This window comes from Stomoxys calcitrans, chromosome 5, assembly GCF_963082655.1.
Source record: "Stomoxys calcitrans chromosome 5, idStoCalc2.1, whole genome shotgun sequence".
Taxonomy (NCBI): domain Eukaryota; kingdom Metazoa; phylum Arthropoda; class Insecta; order Diptera; family Muscidae; genus Stomoxys; species Stomoxys calcitrans.
The window spans coordinates 1205484-1232897 of NC_081556.1; the positions used below are offsets into that span (position 1 = coordinate 1205484).

Consider the following 27414-nt stretch of genomic DNA (forward strand, 5'->3'; position numbering starts at 1 on the left):
CCACAGGTTGGGGATTTCATACGGAGTAGCTGCAACGGCAGTCGTGGACAATCAGTGGTATCGAGCGGAGAGTCTGAGTGAGAGGTCGGGCTGCACCGGCTCTTGCGCAAATACTGAGTGCCTATGATGCTCGATATGGTCCTTTGGATGGCAATCTCGTCATCTGTGACGAATATGATCCGACGAATATGATCGTAAAATCACTTTATTAGATAAAAAAAAGGTGCATTTTTTCCGATACATTCATGTCCGTGCCGTGTATGGTCTAAATCGGACCATATTGAGATATAGTTGCCAGTCTACCTGATCTCTTGATTGAACTACTAAAGCTCTTAAAATTCATATTTTTACCTCATTCTCGATAATCATGCCTATGTGGCGATTACCCTTTGGTGCGAGGTTTTTTGATTGTGGTTTTGGAAATAGGAGCATCTTTTCATCAAAAGTAAAATTTAAAATATTGTAAAATTCTCAATGTACATCCTGGCATTGCTGGCAGACCCAACATTACCCATTGAAAAAAAAAAAACTTAAATGAGCCCTTTTAGCTACACTCTATGCCAAATGGAAGAGACAAAAGATATGAAATAACCAAAAGAATCTTCATTTCGTGTAACAACTCGTGTTTTGCTGTAAACGAAGCATGTTTGGCTTAAAGAAGTTTTGGATTTTTGTGTAAAAAAAGCCATCCTTTATCACAGACCATAACTGAAGTAAATTTAACATCAAAATGTGGAAAATTCACGCCTTACGTCCATTGGTGGAGGAAAATCTTGCACAGTTACTGTACAAATAGTGCTTCCCCAATAAAACAGACTTGTTTGTCGTGAAGACATTTCAACGTTTCACTGTTTTGCGTTTGGTAGTAGGTTTGTAATTGCATAGGATTAGGAATATATCCATGGTGATTTTCTTTCGTGTAAATCCCGATTCTAGATTTTTCTTAAGAAATTTCTGTAGAGATACATTTTCATCAATCAAATAAATGATAATGTAATCTGCGTTTCTTAGAATTTTTCATTATTCAATGAAAGAAGAAATTTTGAACATTCAATTCCCCAGATGAAAAGGACTCACTAATCCTTCATTTGATCCAATATGAGTTCATGAAAACCATTTTGACATGGATTTGTATACGATTTGAAGGGAGAAACGATTCGTGTTTTTTGGCATTCACTTCAGTATTGCCAACGACCAAAACGAGCAGGACATCCAATAAGCAAAAAGGATTTGTCAAGAACATTGAAATCCAAAAAAAAAAAAAAAACGAAACAAGCAACAACGAAGCACTTCTTATGTATCAAGCAACAGCAAATGAAATACATAAAGTGAATATTTGTACAAAAGTAAAATTGCTTCGGTTTTTTTTTCTTGAAAGCAATAGAAGATAAAATGCAATACAATATAAAACAACAACAGCAACAATAAGAACAAGCAGCACTTACTCATACAATATATGAAGGAAAATTCCAAAAAAAAAACACAGAAAACTTAACAAACTCAACATCCTTTGGATAGCATATAGCTAACATAGCTACACATGTATATACCAGTATATGTTTGTATGTATGTTCTTGCAAAGGTACACATACACATCCATCTGTTGGGATATGTGTGTATGTGCATGTACATATTCACAACAGTTACGGTACAAATGAGTTTTGTTGGCTAAAACACGCCCAGTTTTTCACATTTCCCTTTTACATATATGTTGATGTACATATATATGCACGTACTCATGGATGTATGTTTGTATCTACATTCGAATAAATTTACATACGTAATGTGTATGTACACATATACATACATTCATACAACAACAAATGGCAAAAAACATATGAAAATAGCTTAAGATTCCTCCTATTGCATGATGGCACCGTACATACCCCAGAACACACATACACACACACCCATCCACACATTCATATATACACCAATACACACGAGGACAACTGTATATGATTTTCATGAAATAAAAATAAAAACGCAAAACAACCAAACATTTTATGGAGCTGCTCCCGAGCCCGCATTGGGGCTGCAGAGGTACTTGGTTTATATGGCCCTGATGTTTGTGGTGGTGATGGTAGTGGTGGCATAAAGATGAACAGTTACACACACACACACACACATCCTCATACGCGGCAGAGGACTTTTCACATCTCGCTTTGCAATGAAGATGACAACTTGCCAAAGGAAATGGCAAATAAACAAGGAGTATGCCAAAAGCAGCAGTCGAGTCGGTTCTAACCCTATATCGCCCTCCCCTTTTGGCCTCCTCGCATTGTGCTGTACGGCGGAAAAAGACAACTGCTGCAAAAGAGATAAGCAAAACAAAGCTCTGGCACAAGCAGCAGCACAGTTTGCGGACATACGCGAATGAGTTGCTTCGTTAGTCGGTATCCCCCCACCATATCAGGTCTATCTCTGGTTGGATATACATAAATAGTATGGCAGATATGCCACACGTTATTACACCTAGGCTACGCATACGAGGGTAGCTCAATAATTCGCGTTGCATAATTGTATGGGGCGGGTTAAAATGATTTTGGCCTTGAGGCTTGTAAGTCAACTTTTTCTTTTAGCGCACTAAGCTAAGGCATGGTAAGACAATTTAAATCCATTCTGATAACACAGAAGCGACCCATCAAAACATATGGTGGGAATCGAACTCACGACCCCTGCATTGATAGTAAGTTAGAAAAAAATAAAATACAACGGCCAACATCTCCTCAAAAAGACATCTATTATCAGCTAATACATACACAAAGTCAAAACTTGCTATCCAAAAAATCTTGGATTACCATAGAATAACCTTTCAATATGAGCATATCGCAGCAAAATATTTCTCGGCGTGCCGTTCGTGCATTCAGCGCAAGACTCTGCTGTATATATATTAGGAGCCTAAAATGGGAAGATCTGGATCATATTTGGTTCAGGTATCAATAAGCCTTTTATTTAAAAGTCACAGTTTCAAATCTTATTTCCAATTAAGGTCTGATGTGAACCATAATCGATTCGGATATCAAGTGGTCAGTCCAACTCGCGGATAATAATAAAAAAAAATCCGAGGATAGTCCACTGGCTCTACAGGAGCGTGTTTAGACCCATACTTACTTACGCCTCAGTAGTTGGTGGATTGCAATGGAGAAAAAGTGCAACGTAAGGAAAATACAACAGTTTCAGAGATCATGTTGTCTTGGCATAGGCGGAGCGTTGAGGACCACGCCTACTACGGGACTGCAGACTATACTAAATATCCGACCCTTTGACATGCAGACTAAATGAGAGGCAGCCACTGCAACAATGAGACTTAAGACAAAGGAAAAACTGATTGAGGATGGGAGCAGATCATACCATCGCATTATAATCGAGGTGACGATAAGAAACCTGGAAGGAATGGAGGAGGTTACCGATCGGACACCTGAGGCGACACTTTAGGTCGAGTGCGAAGCACTGCTGCCAGCGGCACTGTTTACACGAATGGATCAAAGCTAGAGAACAGATTGGCCTGGGGGTCTACATTGAGAACCCAGGGACTGAGATCTGTTTGCGACTGCCTGACCATAATATGATCCTGCAGGCAGAGATCCGCGTAATCACGGAATGCGTGAGGTGGTGTGGTGTTCACGCGAGAACGTAGAGTGTGAACATCTTTACGGACAGTACTACGACCATCTGGCCGTAACAACCACCACGGTAACGTCACGAACAGTCTTGAAGTGTGAGATTAACGCCTTCTCTGAGGATGCCACGATCCGCATTGCTTGGGTTCCGGGTTATAGCGGAGTAAGGGGAATGAAAGAGCAGGCGTTTCGGCATTGAAGGCCAGAGGACTGCCCTCAAAAAACTTGGTTAACCCGAAGCCTTTCGGGTCGAATGAATGTAACGTAACATCGAAACGATCGGTAGGATGGCGAAAATCCTTTAGGGAGTTCCGGGTTGTGAAAAGACGAGGCTATTACTGAAAAGAAGTAAAAGGGAGTTCAGTATAGCTTTCGGTATCATAACGGGACAAATGGGACTACGAGCACACTTATGTAAAATCGGTGCGGCAAGTGACAGATATGTAGGGTATGTCATGTGTGCACGGCTAATAGACACCGACACATAGGTGGGGACACAATACCATACATTTACCAACTTAGGCGTGTGGTAAGGAAAACAATTAAAGATTTTGTAAGTAGTAAGGAATTCTTATCACAGATTTTCTTTTTCGAAGTTACTTTTTAGTATTTAGAGTGCACAAAAATGCAAATGCAAATTAGGAGGAGAAAACCACCGTTCTCTATGAAATCTGGCGAGAACATCAGAAAACAATTTTAGCGGAAGTTGTCTCCTACTAATGCTGGCGACCTTTGTGAGACATTTAGCCATATAAAAACTTTTCCCCAAAGAGATGTCACACTGCGGCACGACGTTTATGACTCGGCTATAAAAAGAAGGTCCCTTATCATTTAGCATAAACTTGTCCCTATTCCTTATGGAAATGTTCGTGGGTAAATTTGCAAAGTACGTTTCTGTCCTTCAACCCACATAGCCAACAATGTTCGGATTGGTCCACAACGGGCTAAATGCATAAAGCAATTGGAAATTTGCATATGGATATTCCATAAGGAATAGGGGCAAACATAAAATTCACATATAAACCGGAAGTCTCAACTTTTTTCTAAGTTTACAAAATCTATCACAAGGCTGAAAGCCCACAAATATCGCTAGTATTTTTTCTGATGATATTTTTTAAGGACTTGAACCCTGGGCTTTAGAGTCTTACCACATGTCCAACCCGGCAAAGAATAGCTGTGAACATTGAGGTGCGATAAGTGTGATGTTCATTGCTGTCACGAGAAGCTTAGCTGCGAGCTACCGGGCGCGTCCACAGGTTGCGGATAGTGGAATGCTTACATGGAGTAACTGCAACGACAGTCGCGGACAATCAGCGGTATCGAGCGGAGAGTCTCTGTGAGAGGTCGGACGACACCGACTCTTCCACAAATACTGAGTGATTTTGATGCTCGATATGACAAGGCGAGTTAATGGCGCCTTTAAATAACCAATGTCCAACCTGTTCCTGTGGCGATCGGTCCTTTGAACTGAACATATGAAAATGTGGCTACAACAACAACAACGACCACATATCCAATTTTTTAAGCCATTAACGCCTGACCCTTGAGCATTTAGAGCATTTATACTTTTTTTTTTTTTTTTTTTTTTTGATTTAAAAAAATATATTTTTGAAAATTTATGAAAAAATGTTTCTTTTTCTTTAATAATCCACTATGTTTCTACAACAACAACAAAATAATATTTTATGACCCTTAAACGAAGAAAGGTGTATTTTAATGTCTTTTACATAAAATTGTACCTGCTGTCCAATGTCGTAGGCTTATCGCCTTAATATAGAAACCACCAAATGCAACTAGACACTAAAAAGGTTTCCAGAAATCTTACTCCTATGAATTTTAAATAATTTTTTGTTTGTCTTTTTGGATAAAAAAATTGCAGACTTTCGACGAGCAAATTTCTCCTTAAACATGACCTTATATGATAAGAAAAGTTTCATTTGTCTATTTTATACCAACCCAAATTTTATTAAGATACGTCTTTTCTAACCCGGGCTAGATTTTTTTACGACAACTCTATTTTTGGGTATTTTTCTTCCCTTTCGTCGTAAATGTGTTAACTCAGGCAATCGTTTAGTCATAAACAAAAAAAAATCCCTAAACTTATGGCCCACCCCTCGTAGCACTCAAGAAAAGAAACTTGTGATTATCTCTAACACAACATCCATTCATATATCCATCCATTGGTCCATCTATCCGTCGTTGTGTATTGAATTTTCCCCATCCCTGGCGATTTCCATTTTCTTTTCGTTATAATGTTGTTGTTGTTGTTGTCTTTTTTTGAAAATTCCATCGTTATTTTGTTGCTTACAAACATTTTGGGAACGCGCATGTGACACATTCGCAGAAACAAACCGACAGACAGACAGACATACAAAAATATTCGCTTAGACAACCAGACGCACACGAAAACTGGCAAAGTGTTCGTTATACACACGGTATGTGAATGATAAACCCTGCCGCTCAAGTTTTTGCAAAAGGGTGGCCGTTGGAGTAGTGGGGAAAATCTACAGCCATCTGCAACAATCGATAAAACAAAAACAACAACAAGCAAGTGAACAGAGAAGAAAAAAACAAATGTAACCGTGTGAGCATATAACTCTTGTATGAGCTCTTCGTAATACATAGAATTTCCATACGCGTAAATACGTCTGCCTTTTACCACCAAACACCCGTCATCTACCAACAAAAAACACCCAACCACCCATACCAACAAATACCTCCTCAGCCAGCCGATGAACATTTTGGAATACAAGAGCTTTTCTCTCCCAATGCTCCCCTTTTCGAATTTTCCTTGTAGTTCACTCATTTCGGGCTGCGATAATCGCCACATACATGCTGTCGTACATAAACAAAAACGCGCATTTATATATGACGACGAAGAAGACTTGCTCGCTCCCTCCCTGCTGCCATGTATCCACTAACACACCCACCCACCCAACCACCCATTTCTGTTTCCAGAGTGTGCAAAAGAGACAGTCATATTGGCTGATATGCTTTCGTGGAAATGTTTTTTCGCTGTCTGCTGCGTAAGTTTTCCCCACTTGTATTGGTGCTACACTCACCGTGGCTATTTTTTATTCGTCTCTGTGTGGCTGTGTGTGTTTGCATTTGAGTGGGAGTTTTTTCTCTCGCCGCTAACATGGAGGAGAACCAAAAAAAAAATTGGCGTTTCCCTGAAAATGCGCATTTTCCTTCATCTGTGGCGTTTTTCACTCAAATGTGTACATTTACCTCATACCCTTTCGCTGGCGCACTGTTCACCCCCTTCGCGATTCGTTTTTTAGCAATTTTCGCTCCCCATCTCCATGGGTGGTGGCGGTGGTGATGGTGGGTGTTGTCTGGGGCTGCGTCTTCGAAACGTGGCAGCGGCGGCTCTTCGTTCGTATCACTAATTTACGCGTATTTCGCTCAATGTGTGGAACGGTGTTGTCTCTCAATGGAGGTCCTTTTTGTCGTTGGTGTTGTTGTTGGTTGCTTTGTAATATTTTGGTTTAATGAAAACTTTCACTTTTGGGTTTTCTTTTTGTTTTTGGTTTTGGCATTCATCAAGGAGCCCATTACTCAATTCTTAAAGATTGGTCGGTTGGTGCCCTACACTTCTCGGCATCCTCACCCCTTTGGCTGATGTCTGCGATTTGTAGTGCCACCCCACCTACTCACTACCAACAGCCTGAGGCAATGGTCGGTTAGTTGCTGCTGTCGTTGTTGTTGTCATTCATTCCTTGCGTAATTATAATGAGTTTTCTTTGAACAATGCTCCAAGACTGACTGGCGTACAAACAGTTGGTGGTGAATGGCCCAAAGTAAGGCAACTTGTATGGGCTTCGTTGGACAAAATATAAACAGGTCCATAATTTATAGACTCCACTTAGAGTTGGATCAGCTCGGAAATAGCGGCCTATTAGTTTTATCCCTACTTTATTTGAGAGGATATTGGTGTTGTTTCTTTTTAAGATGACCTAGGTTTCTAATACTTATTCAACTTTTATATCGGCTAAATTAATCCAAGACCGCAAAACGCTAGTTGGAGGCATTCAAAGAATAAATTCTATAGAACAACAAGGAAGATATTTAACCTAAACATTATCAAGTTGGGCCATTAGCATCGGTATAGCTAGGTTCGAATCTTTCCTTGAACATCAGAAAGTTCTTCAGCGATGTTAAAATCAAGGACTTGTTTTATTGTTTTTGTGCTGCACAGTGGTTTAGTATCCTAATATATCAGACTTGGATGAAAGTCTGAGAGTAAGAAAGAACAAGTAAGAGCGTGCTAAGATCGGCCGGGCCGAATCTTATATACCCTCCACCATGGATCGCATTTGTCGAGTTCTTTACGCGGCAAGCAAATTTCTTATTAGGCAAGCAAAAAAATAATGGATAAAAATTGTTATGCTTTTGGAGCTATATCAAGTTATAGTCCGATTCGGACCTAGATGAGTTGAATGGTCTTCATGGTAGAAGCATTGTGCAATACTTCAGTCCATTCGGATATTAATTCCGGCTTGTGGGGGCTCAAGAAGAATAATCGGGAGATCGGTTTTTATGAAAGCTGTATCAGGCTATAAATCGATTCAGACCATATTGGACACATATGTAGAAGGTCATGGGAGAAGCTGTTGTACAAAATTTCAGTCAAATCCTATTAGAATTGCGACCTCTTGAGGCTTAAGAAGTCAATATCCTATATCGGATTATGAACCGATTTGAACCATATATAGCGCAGTTTTTGGAAGTCATAACAATACACTTCGTGCAAAATTTTAGCCAAATCAGATTAGAATTTCGGGCTCCAGTGGCTCAAGAAGTCAAGATTCAAGATCGGTTTGTACGGCAGCCATATCAATTTATGGACAGAATCGAACCATACATAACACTGTTGTTGGATGTCATAATAAAACACTTCGTGAAAAGTTTCAGCCAAATCGGATGAGAATTTCGGGCTCCAGTGGCTCAAGAAGTCAAGATGCAAGATCGGTTTGTATGGCAGCTATATCAGGTTATACACCGATTTCAACCATACTCAGGAAAAATGTTCTAAGTCATATAGAAACACGTCATACAACATTTCAGCGAAATCGGCTCGGAATTGCGCCCTCTAGAGGCTCAAGAAATCAAGACCCCAGATCGGTTTATATGACAGCTATATAAGGTTACAGATCAATTTTAACCATACTTATTTAATTTTAACCTACACCTCACACAAAATTTCAGCCAAATCGAATAAGAGTTACGTCCTCTAGTGGCTCAAGAAATTAAGATCCAAGATCGGTTTATATGGCAGCTATATAAAAAAAATGGACCGATATGGGCCATTTACAACCCGAACCGACCTACACTAATAAGAAGTATTTTTGCAAAGTTACAAACGGCTAGCTTTACTCCTTCGAAAGTTAGCGTGCTTTCGACAGACAGACGGACCGACGGGCATGGCCAGTTCAACTTAAAATGTCATGACGACCAAGAATGCGGTCTTAGAGGAATACTTCGTGAAGTTACAAACAGATTGATGAAATTAGTATACCCCCATCCAGATTATCCCCATCCAAATTATTTTTTTGGTGTAAAACCTTTTTACTTAAAGTTGGTACAGGCTCACAGTGCCGTATTTATCAAGCCAAACTCGTGCAACATATTCATTAAAATACACTTCCAAGAAAATTCTTTCTTTAATTTTGTCAGACTTCTGTTTTTTTTTTGTTTTGGCCAGAGAAGACAAAAATTCCACCATACTATCGAAAAACAATGAACAAATTCATTTGGGTTTCTATTGGGGATTTTTTTCTCCAAGAAATATGAAAATGTTTCAGCATCTCCTTCAAACTTCAATGGCCAAATGTGTATGTCCCCAGCAAACACATACAAACCTCTTACGCACATCTACATACATTTAGATGTTAGGTGTTTGTAAGCAACTGGAAGCACAGCTATGTGAACTTGGTTATGTTTGAAGCTGAGACCCTGGACTTCGTTTTGCCACTGGTAATCATGGATATCCTGGCAAAAGTAATTCTGTATCCTAGTGAGTGGGTGGGGTTACTCCCGGTGTCCTGTCACTTGTGTGATTTTTTATTGTTGTCCATGTCGGTCTGTCCTTCGTTTCGTTGTCTTAAAGATGAAATTTGAGCTATGAACTGCTATGAGCAAACTGTGAGCAGCAATAAAAGCAATGCCAACAGCAGCAGTTCTAAGCAAATGTTGTTGGCTGATGGTGGGGCTCTGTTTGCATTTCTTATGAAATCCAAATAATGAATAAATACCATTCCAAGCTGAAGGGGTGTTCTCAGCCTTCTTCGGCTGAGTTTTGCTGCTTTTCAATATACTTTCTTATGGATTTTTTCCTATGACCGAAAGATTGTCTTTAGCTGTGAGATTCTTTGATCTTTCACATGTGAAGAAGGGTTGCTATGCTTACTGCATTGGTTTCTTTTAACAGAATATTTAACTGATTTTTCCATAAAAAAAAAAAAACAAAAATATTTTTTAACCACATATCAAGAGAGCAGTAGAATTTTGTAAAATCCAGCCGAGCCGAATCTTAAATACCCTCCATGAGGGATAACCTTAGTCAAGATTTTTTGAAGATTTTTGGACAGCAACTGAGGAGTACATATGAAGGTTCGCATGAAAAATTGTTATATAGTCGCCTAAGAAAACGTAAGTGATCAAAGAGTCTCATCGGAGAATCAGGCTTAAATATTAATTAGGAGCGCAAGCGGATTTTTTAACACCAGCAGCGGAACGGTTTTCAATCTTAAACCTGCACTAGCCGGCATTTATGTGGTCTGCATTGATAAACGTACAATCTGACAGGGATATTAGACGTTGGATGCAGAAAAAAACGATATTCTGAACTTAACTGAAACAATTGTGATAAAATATCGTCCATTTTATGGAAAATGCTTCAAAATTCATAGTTGGCTACGAGGCATGAGGCACGCAACTAGTGTTAATATCAGAAATGCCGTAGTGGTACTGAAGCATTAAATCTTAGCTGTCAGTACACATAAAAAAAGTTTAAAACTCAACATTAAATAAATTTGAGAAAAATTATATTTAATTTAACGCCTACGGATTGCTCATTCAATACGTTTCAAAAAATTTCTGGAAATCAAAGAATTTGTTTTTACTTGGCTTTTGTTAAATATATACTTATCACGAGTAATATATGGACTTCAAACGTAGAAATATCAATAAATGAAAACCTAGCGATTTTAATAACTTTTTATGAGAATCTCAATACCAGAAATTGGCCGTTAAAGTATAAAAATGCAAAATCATTGAAAAACTCGCAATATCCAAGGGTGATCCAAATTGAAAATTAATAGCATTTTCCTGTAAGGCAAAAATTAGGCCCACTTATTATATTTAAGATGAATAAATCAATAATCTTTCATTTGTAAAGTGGATGTTCTATATAATCATCCATACCGCTATTGTTTGAATCAGACACATTTGTCCCATTTCTATATTTACCAACAACACAAAAGGGTCAAGGATGATCATGTTATTACATATATTTGGCATATTCTATTCTCTGGAAGAAGCGTGTGCTTCTAATTTATGATAGAAATATCTCGAATTCGATATACGCCACAGTAAATTGTTTTTTAAATGTTCCTTAGGGAAGGTAAAACTAAAAAATATTTTAGACCTAATAATCCTATAGTCTTCAGCCTCAATTTTAGTTTCACATTTACTAACATTTAGTATAGTTATCTTTACTGCAAACGCAAAAAAAACATGTAAATACCAATTAAAGAAAAAAAAAAACGTAAAATTATTAGTTGAACTAAAAATTTAAATTTCCACAAATATTTCTTACTATAATAATTTCTAGAAAATCTGTCATCAACGATAGTATGATTTTACTCAAGATAAGGAATTTCTTGCTGAAAAAAAAACTTTTTGAAATAAAATTTTTTTGCTGCTCAGGTGTTGACTCATTAACGCCTGACACCCGATTTGGTTTGGTTCAAGTTATAGTCTGCCATTCAGACTCACTTAGAGATTTTTCGCCCATTGTAATATCACAAGAAAGTTTTAGTTACATTGAACTAAAAATTTAAATTTCCTTCAATAGTTCTTGCAATTATAATTACTAGAAAATCTGTCGTCAACAATGATATGGTTTTACTCAAGTTAAGTAAAATGCTTACTTATTTTCAAAAAGAAAAACTTTTTGAAGCAAATTTGCTTACTGCTCAGGAACAAAGGGCTTTACTTACGTAAACTAGTTTTTTCTTGTACCAATTGTTTAGCCTTAAAGAAAATTAAACTAAACCTGAGTAAAAATCATGAATTTATGATTAATAATTAACTCACAATTACGATAGGCATTTTTCTAAGTTGGCCAAACCGTAGACAATGAAAAGAAATTGGGAGATAGAATATAATAGAAGAAGAAAAAGGCGAAATCATGTGGGTGTGCAGACATACAGATAATAATATCACTTCAGGCTTTGATCCAAGCGCATCCTCTTTTGGAATGAAAATAATGCAGCAGGAGCCCTTGGGCTAAAATCTGAGATATTTTACGCACCATACCAATAGGGAGAATGCATCAACTTGTTTTTAAATCCATATAGAGGGTTGCAAAACAAAGGATTCGAAACCCAGCATACTATGCCTAAGAAAAAAGGCAAGGCAGTAAGTACCCAATAAATTCACTTTCTAATAACATGCAGGACGCTATCAAGCGTATTGTCTAAGAGAATGGGATTTAAACCTTGTAACGACTAGATAAACTCATTAGAGACTTGTCATTCGCACTCCCCAGACCATACAAAGACATCTTCTATCTATTAATCGAACAAAGAACATCTTTAGCATCTAATCGGAAGGGAAACCTATTCTATGATTTTTTTTAACATCCAGCTCAAGAAGGTTCTGCGCCATGCAGATATGAACCTTAGATTAGACATAGTGGGAGGTTTAAAAGTATTAAAATGAGCTAAGTTCGACCGGGCCGAATCTTGGGAACCCACCACCATATATTCAACCAAATATTTCCATAAATGAACTCTGTTGAAGATATATGTGTATTTTATGTACCCAATTTCTGAAAATCAGGAGTTTCTAGAAGCTGTAGAAGACTAATTAAGAGATCGGATTATATGGGAGCTATTTTAGGTTATAGACCGTTGTGAACAGTACTTGGCACAGTTGTTGGAAGTCATAACAAACACGCCGTTCAAAATTTCAGCACAATCGGATAACAATTGCGCTTCCCATGGGATTAAGATGTCAAATCGGGAGATCGGTTTATATGGGAGCTATATTAGGTTATCGACAGATGTGGACCGTACTTAGCACAGTTATGGGAAGTCATAACAAAACACTCCATGCTAAATTTCAGCAAAATCCGATAACAATTGCGGCTTCTAAGCGGCAAAGAAGTCAAATCGGGAGATCGGTTTTTATGGGAGCTATATTAGATTATTGGTCGATTTAGTTAGCACTTGATACAGTTCTTGAAAGTCATAAGAAAACACTTCGTGCAAAATATCAGCCAAAGCGCACAAAAACTGCGGCTTCCAGGGGCTCAAGATGTAAAATCCGGAGATAAGTTTATGTGGCAATCTCCAACTACCTACATCTAGAGCTGGCAAAATATCGATTTCACTATCGATGCTATCGATAATTATTTTTTTTTTTTTGCTGAATATCGATTGTTATTTTTCCGATGGATACTAACGCAAAAGTTAAATTTAGCAATCCGACACTGAATGTGTCCTTAAGCTACATTGCGTCTATTCAGAGCGCAATTTTCATCCGATTAGACTAACATTTTGTACAATAATTTCACTCATGGCTTCCAACTGACTAAATTAACTTTGGTTTTATTTGGTCTGTGCATTGATAATGCTTCTATGTGAATCCATCTCCTAGTTTCTACTTTTCTTTTTCGTTTGAAATATATGTGATGAGAAATTAACGATAGTATCGATACTATCGGTATTTTTTATTAAAACTATCAAAAATATCAAATGTTGCGATTATCGATAGTTCGCCAACTCTACCTGCATCAATAAGAAGCATCTGAATAAAATGTCAAGTGGATATTCATTCGACGGCTATGGTGATTTCGGCAGGCGGACAGATGGACGGATATGGCTTGATCGACTTAGAAAGTCAAGACAAGAAGATGATATGATATATTGTACAATATTTACTTTATGGGGTCGGTGATCAATATATTGAGGGGTTACGAACGGAATGACTAGACTAGTTCCTCCCCCTCCTATGGTGTTGGGGACAATAACGTTTTTTCCAGTAGCTTATCAGAAAGACACCTATTATATGATTTTGTTTACATCCTGCCGGAGAAAACTCTTCTCCATGCAGATATGAACTTTATACTAAACACAGTGAAACATTTTTTTAAAAGAGGTGTAAATTGTCTACTTTTCTTCTTTGTCATCCCATTGGCACGCCAGGAAAAATTTACCTTAGTCCCAAAAAAAACTTCAATGCCTCTGTTAAAGTCACGCTATCACGCTATAAGAAATTTATCTCCTCGGTAGTTTAATAGCAAAATTAACAAAATTAACATTTAAGGACCTCTAAGATTTCTTGATGGAGGTCAGTTGAGGTTCCAAAAAGTCCAAATCGATATTTATTTATTGTAAATCGATATATACTGTAACCGATCTTCCGCTTTGAGTTTTTAAGCAACTGAAGGATCAAGAAGATATATACTTTATAGGGTCCTAGACTAACAAAATATGTCGAGATTTCACAAACTGAATGATGAAAATAAAATAAACTAAAATACCTCCTATTTTATGGTGAAGGGTATACAATTTAATCAGAACGAAAATGAGTACTGACAAAAAAAAAATTTAAAAAAAAAAATCGTCCGTTTCCAAAATGAAAAAAAAAATCCTCTATCACTTTGGTATTATGACAAAAGCATTCCTTAAAAATAGAATAATAAATCATTTATTTAAATTTCATAAATAAAACTTTTCTGGCAAAATAATTCTTTATACAGCAGCAGTTCTTTTTTATCCACCTCCTCTTGCAGTATTACCGTCGGCATTTAAACCGAATAATTATTCTTACAAAAACAAATTAAATAGTCTCTGCATTTGAAATGGACATTTCACGAAGTATATGAAAGTATCTGTATTCGTATATCATTTGGATTTCGAATGAAATAGGAAAAAATCGGTTACACTATACTCGGCCGTTACTGGTTATACTCCCACATTTTCACATATGGCATGTGAGTGGGGGTGGTGGGGGACGATGTTCACATTCACATATACGAGCATATCCTTAGATTTATCAGATTGAAAACAAAATGTTTAGCACTGGGAAAAGCTAAAAGGCGACAGCAACAGAAAAAAACGACGTCATATCGTCTAAACAACGCGCACAATCCGATATGGAAAAAAGACACACGTTTGTTTTTTTTTTTTTATTTGCTTCTTCTTCTTCTTTTTACAGGATTCTAATTCTCATGCTCGTATACACACATACACAACACAAACGTACACATACACATACGCATACACATATCCCTTCACATACACACACACACACACACTCACTCACTCAGTCATTCACTCACAAATATGGATATGTATGTATCTACTCGTACATTGACGTCTTTGCATGGGAAAATAAACCAATCGCATAAAGTATACCCTCCATAGGGACACTCCTCATACGAGATTGCCAGCACCACGGCATAAACCCGTGCGAGCAGTAAAACACAACACACGATGCCACGACACCCAAAGCGTACCCAGAGTACACGCGAAAAAGGATAACGTCTCCTTAAATGTTACAATTGATGCAATGCGATTCGATGCGATGCGATGCAATGCGATACGATACGTACGAACGATTTGTGTTTTTGATTTATGATCGATTTCATCGATGCCATTATTTTGCGACTCGCTGTGCAGCAAAGCAGCTCGGGTTGGAATTTATCCGCATTGTAATGATTGCCATCTGTTGTGTCCACTTAGTTAAAACTGAAGTGAAAAGTTCTGACCACTCGCCACGCTTTTTTGCCACTCTGTTGCTTGGATTTGTTCTTATACTTCGTATTTTTTCAGTTGCGTTGTGTTTTTTGCGCTTCCTTCATTATTAACTGTGGGCAAGTGTGTCTGTGTGCCTGGGAGAAAGCAGGCTCCTTGCGCCCAACAGCTTTGCGTCCTCTTTGCTGCGTTGTAGTTGTAGCCGTAGAGTCATCAAACACTTGGTTTGGTCACATTGTTTGAAATTCAGAGCACATAGCCCACGCCGTACGACCCCACAAAGCCATCGAGTGACTGACTGTCCTTTTGCACCGGACAAACAATCGCACCAAGCGACCGTTGGTTGGGGCTATTGTTGGGATAGTTGCTAATTTTCCTTTAAAAAATTATGTGGGCTATCTCTTTAAAGAGCATCATGCCACGTTAGGGATATTCATTTTTGGGACTTCGAGTGTATTCGAGTGTATTTCATGTGTGCTGAATGCATTTCGGTTCAATAAAACTCACCCTCTCAACCCTTTCGTTGTCTTGGTCAACGGTTGCATATCCTTTATCCTTTGGGTGGATGTGCCTTCGTTTTTTTAACTTCGCCAACTAGAAACTACTGCAAGAAAAAACTACGAAGATTTTCCTTGAGGTAAAAGGGGGAAAGACATGCGCATTTCTAAGCACTAAACCAAGGAAAAACAAATTCTCTAGACAGCAGCCCACAAAAAAAACTCTCACGGAGTAAAAACCAGAAAAGAAACAAAAAAAAAAGAAAATGCTTGTTGCATGAACTGAATTTTATGTGCCATATGACCTTTAGCAGCAGGCCACATAAAAAACAAAAACAAGAACAAAACAAAAAAGGATTAAGAATACAGACGTAGGTTCATATGGGTACGCAGCGATTGGAAAACGAAATGTGAATACCACACTGCAAAAACAACTGCTGCCTTAATTATGTTCGTTAGTGTGAGTGAAGTAAAAAAAATTAATTTGCATAATATTTCAATTTTTATTTTGTATTTTTTTCCACCTCTGCTCTACCCTCAGATACACAGTCACAATTTTTTTTTTGCTTTTTTTTTTTCTGGTATGAAGAAAATTTGCATAATTTTCGAATAAGGAACTGCATGTGTCGTTGCATTTTGCGTCAAAGGATGACGTGACATGCTGCGCACACAGCTCATTGATCACCATACGGAACCACCACCATCACTACCAACACCACCACCACCACCACCGGGAGAATGAGATAAAATCGGTACCAAGGTGTAAAATCTCATGCGTGCAAATCACTTCATATCTCTCGAGCATTGGTGGGTATGATGAGATGATAGAAAGCGTCAAAGCTGTTTTCGAACATTCATTTCTATGGAAATTTGCATATGAAAAGCAAAAAAGCGACACATGCGCATTTTTAGCTTATATTTATGTATATGTGTATGAGAAATTTGCATAATCGCCATCCCCTCATTAATTTTCCTTTGAGCTGATTTTTTGTTTTGTCTTCTGAGAAAGGATGCTGCTCATGCGTATTAGATTTATAGAAAACCACGTGTGTTGAATTTTTTGCATATCATGAGTATTGAGAGGGAAAGATTTAGAATGGTAATGAGGGAAAAAATTTACAGAACTTTTTTTTAAATTTTAGAAATGTGTAAGAATGGCCCATAGTCTGACAAGGTCACCTACCATCTTATCCTTTGTATGAAATCTACAAAACTCTTAAGGAACCTGGCGATATACTTCTAGAGTAGGACTACTTACCATATGTCTTCAAAAACTGAAAAGAGAAGAAAAAATTCCGATTAATTTTTCAATAAAATACTTCAATATATTTTTTATTGAAAAAATGTTTGTTCTATAGGGTTCACCAATGAATCACCCGGTATTACGGTAGCTGTCATGGCTGAACTGTATTTTACGGGGTAGTACGCAAAAAAGTACAAATGCATACCCCCCAAATTTTGTCCCGAGGAACCCAAACATAAAGTCAGTTTTTGGGGCTCGGCCCCGTGGACCCCCCTTGGGGGGAAGTATTTCAACCTAGGCAATATGAGTATCAAATTAAAGGTTTTGATTAGAAGATAACGAATATGCAAACAAAGGTCCAAACAAAGGTCCCGGGAAGGACCAACGGGATCTTGAGAATTCGGAATCCTCTTAAACCTAGGCAATATAGGTATCAAATTAAAGGTATGAAGAAGGACTCTAAATGGTCCCAAAATTGGTTATCAAATTCGTTGTCTAATCTCAAATACTTTTTATTTGAGCCACTAATTGGCATGGTCGAAAAATGTTTAATCTTGGGGGTGTTTTGGAAAAGGGGTGATGCCTTAAGTACATGGTCCTACATTTGGATATGAAATTCGTATTCTACTCCCAAATACCTTTATTTGAGCCCCATTTTGCGATGGTCAGTAAAAAATGTCTATTTATGGGGTATAGCCATATTGCCATTGGCCTCAAAATTGGATATCAAATTCGTTTCCTAATCTCAAATACCATTCACGTAAACACGTTATTGAAAAAGCCAGCAAATATGTCCGGTTTGGGGTATGGGCCCTAAAAACTATGAAATACCCTTCATTTTAGCTCCATTTTTCCATAGTCGGCAAACATGACCGGTTTGAGGGATGGGGCGGCCACTCAGCGACTTGGCTTTGAAAATATACATCAGATTCGTGTTCTACTCAAAAATACCTCTTATTTGCGCCTCATATTGCAATGGTCAGCAAATACTTCCTATTTGGGTGGTATTACGGGGATGGGGTGGCCCCATAGATACCTTTCACGAGTATTGATATCAGATTCGTGCTTTACTTCCAAAGACCTTTCATTTGAGCCCCGTATTGCTATGGTCGTAAATTTGTCCCCTTTGGGGTATGGTCTCGGGGATGGGTGTCCCCTCAAACACTTGGTCCCACATCTGGACATAAGATTCGTGTTCTACACTCAAATACCTTTTATTAAAGCCCCATATTGCCATGGCTAGTAAATAAGTCCTGTTTGGGAGGTGTTTCGGGGAAGGGGTGGACCCCCAGAAACTTGGTCCCACTTATGGATACCATATTCGTATTCTATTCGCAAATACCTTTCATTTGAGCCCCTTATTGCCATAGTCGGTAAATATGTCCGATTTTGGGGTGTTTTGGAGGTTGGGGTTGTCCCCCAAGCACCCAAGCACACGACGATTGGATATCAGATACGTTTTCTAATCTTAAATACCTTTCATTTGAATTCCATATTGTCGTGATTGGTGTATATACATATTTGGTAGGTTTTGGGGTGGGGCGCCCCCCCTAGGTACCCCATCCGAAATTTGGATACCAAGTTTTTGTTTGTAGGTTATTATAAGAAAGCACACAAAATTTCGCTTAAATCGCACCGCCTATCTCCGAGATCTGGCGTTTCTGAAAATTAAGATAAGGGGGAGGGCCCGCTCCCCCTTCAGAATTCAAAAAATGTAGTACCCTGTTTTCACCACCGAATCAGGAACCACCTATAAGGAACACACAAACAAACCTACAAACAAACACAAATTGATTTTTATATATAAGATACTTTCGTCTATTTTGGCCCCTAGTGTGTCTACGAGCCCGAGCGCGTTCCAGGGGTCAAAATTAGGGGTTTACAAAAAATTAGATTTTTTTGCGAACTACCCCGTAAAATACAGTTTAGCCGCTGTCACTTTTGAATCTTTTATTATTTAAAACTCGACAGGTGGAAACCACGCCATTATTACAAATGGAACGGTACTCGCTTCAACAATGCATTGGAATGATTAAAACTCACTACAAAAATGATGAAAAACTTGCAGTCACAGTTCGAAAACTATAATATTTTGGGGTTGGACTCGGAAATCCCAAGATTTATTGTTGTGAAGCCTCTTTAACCTCATCGTGTGACTTTTTGCTGCGGTTTATGGTCAGGCGGGGTTATTGGACTCTACTTTTTCGAAAATGTGGTTGGATCAACAGTTGCGGTGAATGGATTGCGCTATCAAGAGATGATTTATGATCAGAGTTGATTAGTATTGATCTGGAAAACATTTACTTTCAAAAAGACGGCACTATGTGCCGCACAAGCAACCAGACTTTTGCTCTTTCAAGGGAAAAGTTTCCGAGCCGTGTAATCTCTGGAAAAGTTGATCACAATTGACCAGGGATATCTTGTGATTTAACACCTTGCTACTTCTTCCTCTGGAGCCACTTGAATGATAAGGTGTACGCCAACAGCCCAGCGTCGAGGGCCAAAAACGCCAGATCTCAGAGATGGGTTTGGCTATTTCAATGAAATTTTGTTTGAAACCCTATAGTTATCTAAAAACTTGGTATTCAAATGTGGGTAAGGGTACCCGAGGGGGACACCCTACCCACAAAACACGCCAAAAGGATATATGGACCAATCATAAAAACAAAAGACTATTAAAAAAGATATTTGAGAGTAGAAAACGACCCTTATGCTTATATATTTTGGAGCTAAGTGTTTGGTGGGTCCCCCACCTCCAAAATACCTACCAAGGTTAGGTTAGGAATAATGCCCACCATAGGCAAGTTCACTCGGAGGCCATTTTGGCTCATTGTGTTACCCCAGAAATAAAGAGAAAAGAAAGAAGATGGGAGATCTCGGGCCATATCTAGACTTTATACACGAATTAAAGAAACAGGAGGAATAGAAAACCAGGGCGGATGGTGAAATGCCTATAACTTACCCAAGCACGTATGTGTTTTTGATGAATCTTATGGTACAAACCTCCCGCGCGTCCACAAATCTCAGGAGATGTCCCAGATCGCAGAAGAACTGCCTGCCCAGAAAGTAGAGCCTGAGTCCTTGCAAATCCGGACATGAACGAAGCAAGTGCTCCATAGTCCATAGTATTCAACGACTACTTGTGAAACGCCAGTAACTTCTTCATCTTCCTCCGGTCGATGACAGGTCAGAGCGCCCTAGCGGTCCAGCAATTATCCGCCGAGTCCCAATTTGCCACCGACGCCGCCCCGCCATCTCATCTACTATGTTCAGTAGCTTGACAAATGGCACGAAGGCAAGACTAAAGCTGACAAACTGTCGATATTCCCAACATTTGATATTTTCGATAATTCATATCGATAGTATCGATACTATCGTTAAATTTCTATCACCTATATTTAAAACGCAATTTCAGGTTAAAAAAGTAAAATCGGTAGACTTAATAACGAAGATATTTTAGGTTATAGACCAAATCGAACGATACTTGAAATACACAATTAGAAGAAGGATTGAAAAATTAATAATTGGAATAATCGATAGGAAAAATATCAATCTATATTCAGTCAAAAACTAAAATCTCGATTGTAGCGATAGTGCCATCGATATTTTGTCAGCTCTAGGCCCGAGTGCGGATTATCCTCTCTTGGCGCATTCGTCCGCGTCCTCATTTCCTGGAATGCCTTCATGTCCGTAAACCTATGTCAGCGTAAAATTATGAGCTCAGAGCTTATCCAGGGATTCCAAACAATCCCCACACACCTCTACTTCACCGTCCTCGGATCCAAGGCCTAGAGAGCCGCAATATTGTACACATAAATCCTGTGTTTTGAGGGCGGTATATCTCTTACCAGAATTTCTCTTGCGGCTACGGTAATGGCACAGACTTCTGCCAAACACTCGACCGGCTGTCTCAAAGACATATCGAGTAGACCTCCAATCCAGTCTTGGATCCGTCAATATGTCAATATATCAGCAAACACTGTTTGCTGATATTAAATTAAAAATGTTTACATTTTGAATGAAACCAAACAAAATATTTCAACTTCTCTACAACAATTGCAGCACTTGCTACATATTAATATAAATTTTGAAAAATTTTAGGCGTACGTTATTTGTTTTTAAGCCTTTATATAATTTTAGTAGTTATTTTGTCTGCTGTTATTTAATTAAAATCTTAAAAAATTAGAAAATAATTTACATTATATGCCCCTGAAATTAGAAGATAAGATGAAACATACAAAATGTAAGTTTTTACCAATTAAAAAAGCAGAAAACTTTGCTATTTAAGCAAAAAATTACTTTTGTGCCATTTTAAGCAGACTTTCTGCTGTTACAGCAAACATTTTTGCTGTTTTTAGTAACAATTTTCTCTGAGTATAGTTTTTATCTTCCTCAAACACAGGATTCGTCCTCCATGCATCCCTTCCGGGAAAACGAATCCTAAATGTCCTTATCCTCATCGGTACCGTTGCCAGGTAGTCGGAGATCCTTCCCAGTCTAGCCTCCGCATCCATTAAATGCAGAATGCAAGTATGGCGCACCTGTCCTCGTTCATTATGCCGAAAGTTCTCAGTTCAACGATTTGGCCCCGAGAGTCGAGTGGAAATAAAGATCATGTAAGAATTTCCATTATATTAACTGAGATTAAAAATCACACTTAATCTTAATCATCAGTCATGTGAATATTTGTATGCTATGGGGGTATGAGTTGGTAGGCAAAATGATGATATAACTGTATAGATTCGTTTTCAATGTATATTATCAAGGATTAATTTATTTTTAAACTGGTAGAATAATACTTAGGAGACAACCTCGCTCGCCTAACCCGACACTAGATATAAATGTGTTTACTTTAATTTATCGGAGGAAATGGGTCTTCTAGTAGCGATTTCATTCATATTTTTTAGCAACCATGGCAATACAAGTTCAAATACTCAAATATTTTAAATTTCTCCCTTTCCTTGAGACTTGATTTAAATTTGCTATTATTAAATCATTTGGGTTTACATTCGCATTCCCACTTCCATAGGTTTTACCCTTTTCGACAACTCTTTCAGATTAAATTAGAATACCCATTTATATGTATAACATGTTGTGTAAACATATATTTACGTGCATGTATGTGCCACTGCATAAAAATATCCAGTTGATATTCACGTCCAAATACTCATATACCTATGTACGTATATACTCATATGAATAGTCTGCATAGATCTGTGACTTGAGTGTAAATTAATGCAAGCGGCAAAAGAAGGCGGTCTCCATTATAGTTCTCTGTCAGCCAATGCATGACGACATTGGTGTTCGTCTCGCAAACACAACAACAAATGGGAAAAATTGCACACGCCAACAGTAAAACCAACAACAAGCACCCAAGCATACACCATACAGCACACATGTATGTATGTATGTATGAACTCGTACAATAAACCATACAGCCAGCCAGCCAGCCAGCTAGCCATCCATTCATTCATACGACATATGTATTTTCTCCATTGGCTGTGTATGGCTCTCTGTTGTCATATGTGTAAAGCAGGAAAATTGTTATGTGAAATGCATGCACACATTCACTTCAGGCAGCTGCAGCGGCAGCAGCAGAGAAGCCACTGCTCAGCCCACAACACTTGTATTGGAAAAATTAATTCATACATGTATGAGTATGAGTGAGACATACTTACAGCCAAGTGGGTTAGTAATTGGGGTGGCGTTCGATTGCTGTTGTTGTGCAAAAATAACTGAGCCTGGAAAATGTGTGTACACACATGTGTGGTGTAAGTGATGTACACACGCACACACACTCCTTCTACCCGTTGGTTACATTTAAATACATATGCATATACATACATATATGCGGCATTTTCATTTGGCAATGGCACCACATTTGTCTGTTATGCCACCACCATACGTGAACCACTCATATATCTCTCTCTCTGCATGTGTATGGATGTTTGTTTGCGTGTGCATGTATTCATGTATACAGTCATGTGTATGTTACGTTTAACGTACGAATGAAACGGCCAGATAAGAATACGAGCAACATTGGGAAAATCCACCCATACAGATAACGTTTATGGCCAACAAATATTACTCAAAACACGAAGGCAGCGAGAAAACAACAACAACCACAGCAGCAGCCAAATGCCCAAAAAAAAGAGTGCGATAAGAGAAAATAGAGAGTGCTCTACATGTGTATGTCACATGCATAAATAGGTGTATAAGGATGTTTTTACATATCTCCCAACGGATAGATGGATGGATAGCTGACTGCTGTTGTTGGTTGTTACACTTGGCACTCATAATCTTTGGGGGAACACCTCGTGCCATCTTTGCCCAACGCCCCCAGGCTTCCCCTCGATAAAAAAAAACAAGCCAAAAGAGTTTCCATCATCATATTTCTGCTACAAACCTACACACACACGTACATATATGTAAGGGTCCATACTCACATTGATTCCAATGATGATGCTGCTGCTGTTGTTGTAGTCTGCTCCCCCCCGCCTCATACTCTTACGTATGCTGTCGCTGCCAACTTTACTGTGTACGAGTTATACTGTGCTGCGCACGTTCTCAACGTGTGTCGCGTACGCGTAAATACTCCAACTCATCGCTTGATCGTTGGCTAATGACTTGTCCGCCTCGCGGAAGGACTCCCTATACGATTTCCATATAATTTCAATCGCAACGCGTGCCAGCTTCATTAGGCCGAGCAATGACACAACCAAAGCGTATTCTCAAGGTAATTAAGACGCTCATGATGGTGTAGCCGTGTTTGTATGTCCGTCTCTCTGTCCGTACTATGTTTATGTAAATGGGTTAAAATGATAATTCCTCTCATGCAGAACTGAGCAGAGATGTAGCATGTAGCAAAGAAGGGTTGGTTGACGGTTGGTTTTTCCTTGTTGCCAACATGGCAGATGTTCAGACTTCTTCTCGCATGTGGTGACAATTTTGAATATATTTTCATTTTTTATTTCCATTTAGACAAAATATGAAAAGATGCAATGATAACTCTTGCTGTTGGTTCCGCCAGCCAACCCTGTTGTCTTAGTTGGCGTATACGTAACATTATTGGGAAATTGCGTTTGTTCGATGCAACAAATCCTATCGAACTCGTGTTGTTTGTATGCCCATACGTTACTCGTTTGCTCCCCATTGATGGAGCAACAACAAAATGTTTTCATTCCTCTCTCCCTCTCTCTCTCTCGCGCGCGCTCTTGCTCTACCCCCCATTAAATATGTTTCACATTTGTGACTTTTTTGTGCTCCCCACCCCCCCTCACATCACTGCTTACGAAACACACGTAACGTGTGTTAAGCTGTTAGGCTGCTGCTTCTGCTGCTGGCTCATATTGTTGTGTATCTCAAATCTTACAAGAAGGAGTAAAAAGTCCATATCCTTCCATATCACACACATACATACATACGTACTGGGACACCCACTCATCTACACCCCTCCAGCCATAGAGTATGGAGTGTGTTTTGTGTTGCATGTATGAAATGTTTTCCTTTTTGACGAGTTGTGAGCTGCTGCTGGCGCTTGTATTGAAAACCCGGTGCCGCACATATTTGTAGCCGTTAACGTCATACCCATTTGGGAAGTGTAGCAACCCTCCAATGTTACACCCCCACTCATGGCTACCTCTATCTCGCCACAACACGACTGTTGTCTGTTAAGCATTTTCTCAGGCGACGACGATGTGGACGACGACAGCGGTAACGGCAACGACAACGACAACAACTTCTCCCCACTCGTATGTTGGACTCCGACGTTGTTGTCGTTCGTTTGCTTCGCAGTCGTCATCGTACCCTTCTCACATGAGTTGTTTGTGTCGATGAATGTTGTGTGTGGACCGAATGGGACGTGAATGTGGATGTTACCAATTTTCCCCCGTGTGTGTGTCTTTTTTATTCCATGCGAAATGTACACATCGTCGTTATGTGTGTGTTTTGTATATGTGTCTACTGCTCTCGTATATATTTTGGTTATTGCTGTCGTTGCTACCGTTGTTGTCGTTGTTGTTGTTTATCGGGTATGTTACATTTTCAGTGAGCAACGGTGGCGGCGGTGTGGCATGCGGCGCTGGCAGAGTGGTGGAGTATGGAGTGTGGCTTGTGTATGATAGGGTGGTGTGCTGTATGGCTGGCTGGCTGGCTGACTGGATGGATGAATGGATAGATGTGTGTCTGTGTGTGCCCTTCTATGTATGCCATACATTCACATATATTTTTTTGGTTAAATCACTTGAATTAGTCGTTTCGAAACAGTTGAACGGTGTAAACATACGCGCAATATACACGTAACTCTTTCGTTTTTTGGGATCCATCAGTTGTAGTTGTATCCAGTGTGTGTTCAGTTCATCCTGCCTGCCATACCGTACCGTACCGCACCGTGCGTGTGTGTGTGGGAGTGAAAAACTGATTTCAAAACTGATGTGGCTACATCACCAAGACACAGACACCTCTCTACGACATTCGTTCTGTCTTATCGAGTTGCCTTTCGGAAATGTGTGTGCGCGCTTGTTTGAAAACGTTTCGAATCCAAATAATATTTTGATAAATTTTAAAAACAAAAACAAAAAAACAAGTGAATAAACAAAAATTTTAATCAAAATCTATGCATATGAAAATTAAAGGTATAAACGCCTAGAGCTGAAATAAAATCTTATTCGATTTTTTGTAATTACAAGAATTTTGGAAAAAAATTTATAAAAAGATTTAAACCTACTTCCAATAAGAGGAGACAATCCCATAAGAAAAAATTACAGGAGATGTGTGGTGTTAAAAAATTGAAAATTGGACAATTTGATAAAGAAAACCCTAAAAATTACCAAATAAAACATTAAACTGTTTTAGAGAAAGGGTGAGAAATAGACTTTGTAAAGTGAAAAAAGGATTTTTCAAAAACTTTTTAGTTATCAGAAAAATACTCCAACATTTTTAAAATATTAAAAAAAAGGTTTGAGATTTTACAAGAAAAAAGACTTTGTGAAGTTCAAAAAGAATTCTTTAAACATATATTAGCTTTATTATATGTATGTACCAGACTTCTTGCAAAAATGTTTGAAAAATGTTTGAGATTTGCATTAAGATTGCTTTAAGAAAGGATAACAAATTTTCAAATTAAATCTTAATCAAACAAAAAACAATAAATGCAGGCAAATGATCTGAAATCAAATATTGCTACTAAAAAAAAATATTTTTTTATAATTTCTGGTATTTTTTTTTTTAATTAAAAATTTTTGCAATTTGTTTAATATAATTTTGTAAAAATTTTAGTTAGTAGTAGTGTCTCAGAATTTTCTGATTTATTCAAATTATGAAAATTTAAAGCTTTTTTAAAGACATAAAAAAATATTTTGTTCTGAAGTTGGTTATATCTAAAAAAGAAAACAAAGTCTTACACTTTTTAAAATTTAAAAATTATTATAAAACTAAAAAAAAATTGTTTTAAAGGTCTTAGCGCATATATATACAAAAACAAGTAAAACCGTGCTAAGTTCGGCGGGGCCGAATCATGGGTACCCACCACCAAAAATTTACCCTTATTAACAGAGTTTGTATTCAAATAATTTGGGTCTCAAGAAGTTATATCTGGACATCGGTGCTTAGGGGGCCTATATCACCATATTGAGCGATTCTGATGAAACTTGGCACCCATGTTCTAGGTCATAAGCTAGGTTTTTAGGCCAAATTTCAGTCAAGTCGGGTGAAAATTGAGGCGTCTAAGGGCTGAAGAAATCAAATCTGGGGATCGTTTTATATGAGGACTATATCTGATTATAGACCAATTCGGATCAAACTTGACATGGATATTCGAAGTCGTAACACAAGTCTTTGTTCCAAAGTTCAGCCAATTCGAATGCAAATTAAGGCGTCTAACCAAAAAGTCAAATCCGGGGATCGGTTTATATGGGGGCTATATCTGTTTATAGACTGATTCGAATCATACTGGGTGTCGATGTTGGATGTCATAACTCAAGTTTTTGTTCAAAATTTCAGTCAAATCGGATGAAAATTGAGGCGTCTATGGTTTATATGGGGGCTATATCTGTTTATAGACC

At 38.3% G+C, this 27414-nt stretch overlaps 1 protein-coding gene and 1 long non-coding RNA gene across 2 annotated transcripts in view; one reads left to right on the forward strand and one right to left on the reverse strand.

Annotated features, from left to right (window-relative positions):
- Nucleotides 1-27414, reverse strand: part of LOC106082358 (uncharacterized) — a 193086-nt gene that overhangs the window by 60685 nt on the left and 104987 nt on the right. The window contains exon 3 of the long non-coding RNA XR_009398563.1: nt 17369-17384. This is a non-coding gene — a long non-coding RNA (uncharacterized LOC106082358). The remainder of the gene's footprint in view (nt 1-17368; nt 17385-27414) is intronic.
- Nucleotides 1-27414, forward strand: part of LOC106082357 (protein jim lovell) — a 73522-nt gene that overhangs the window by 18279 nt on the left and 27829 nt on the right. The gene's annotated exons all lie outside the window — the stretch shown is intronic.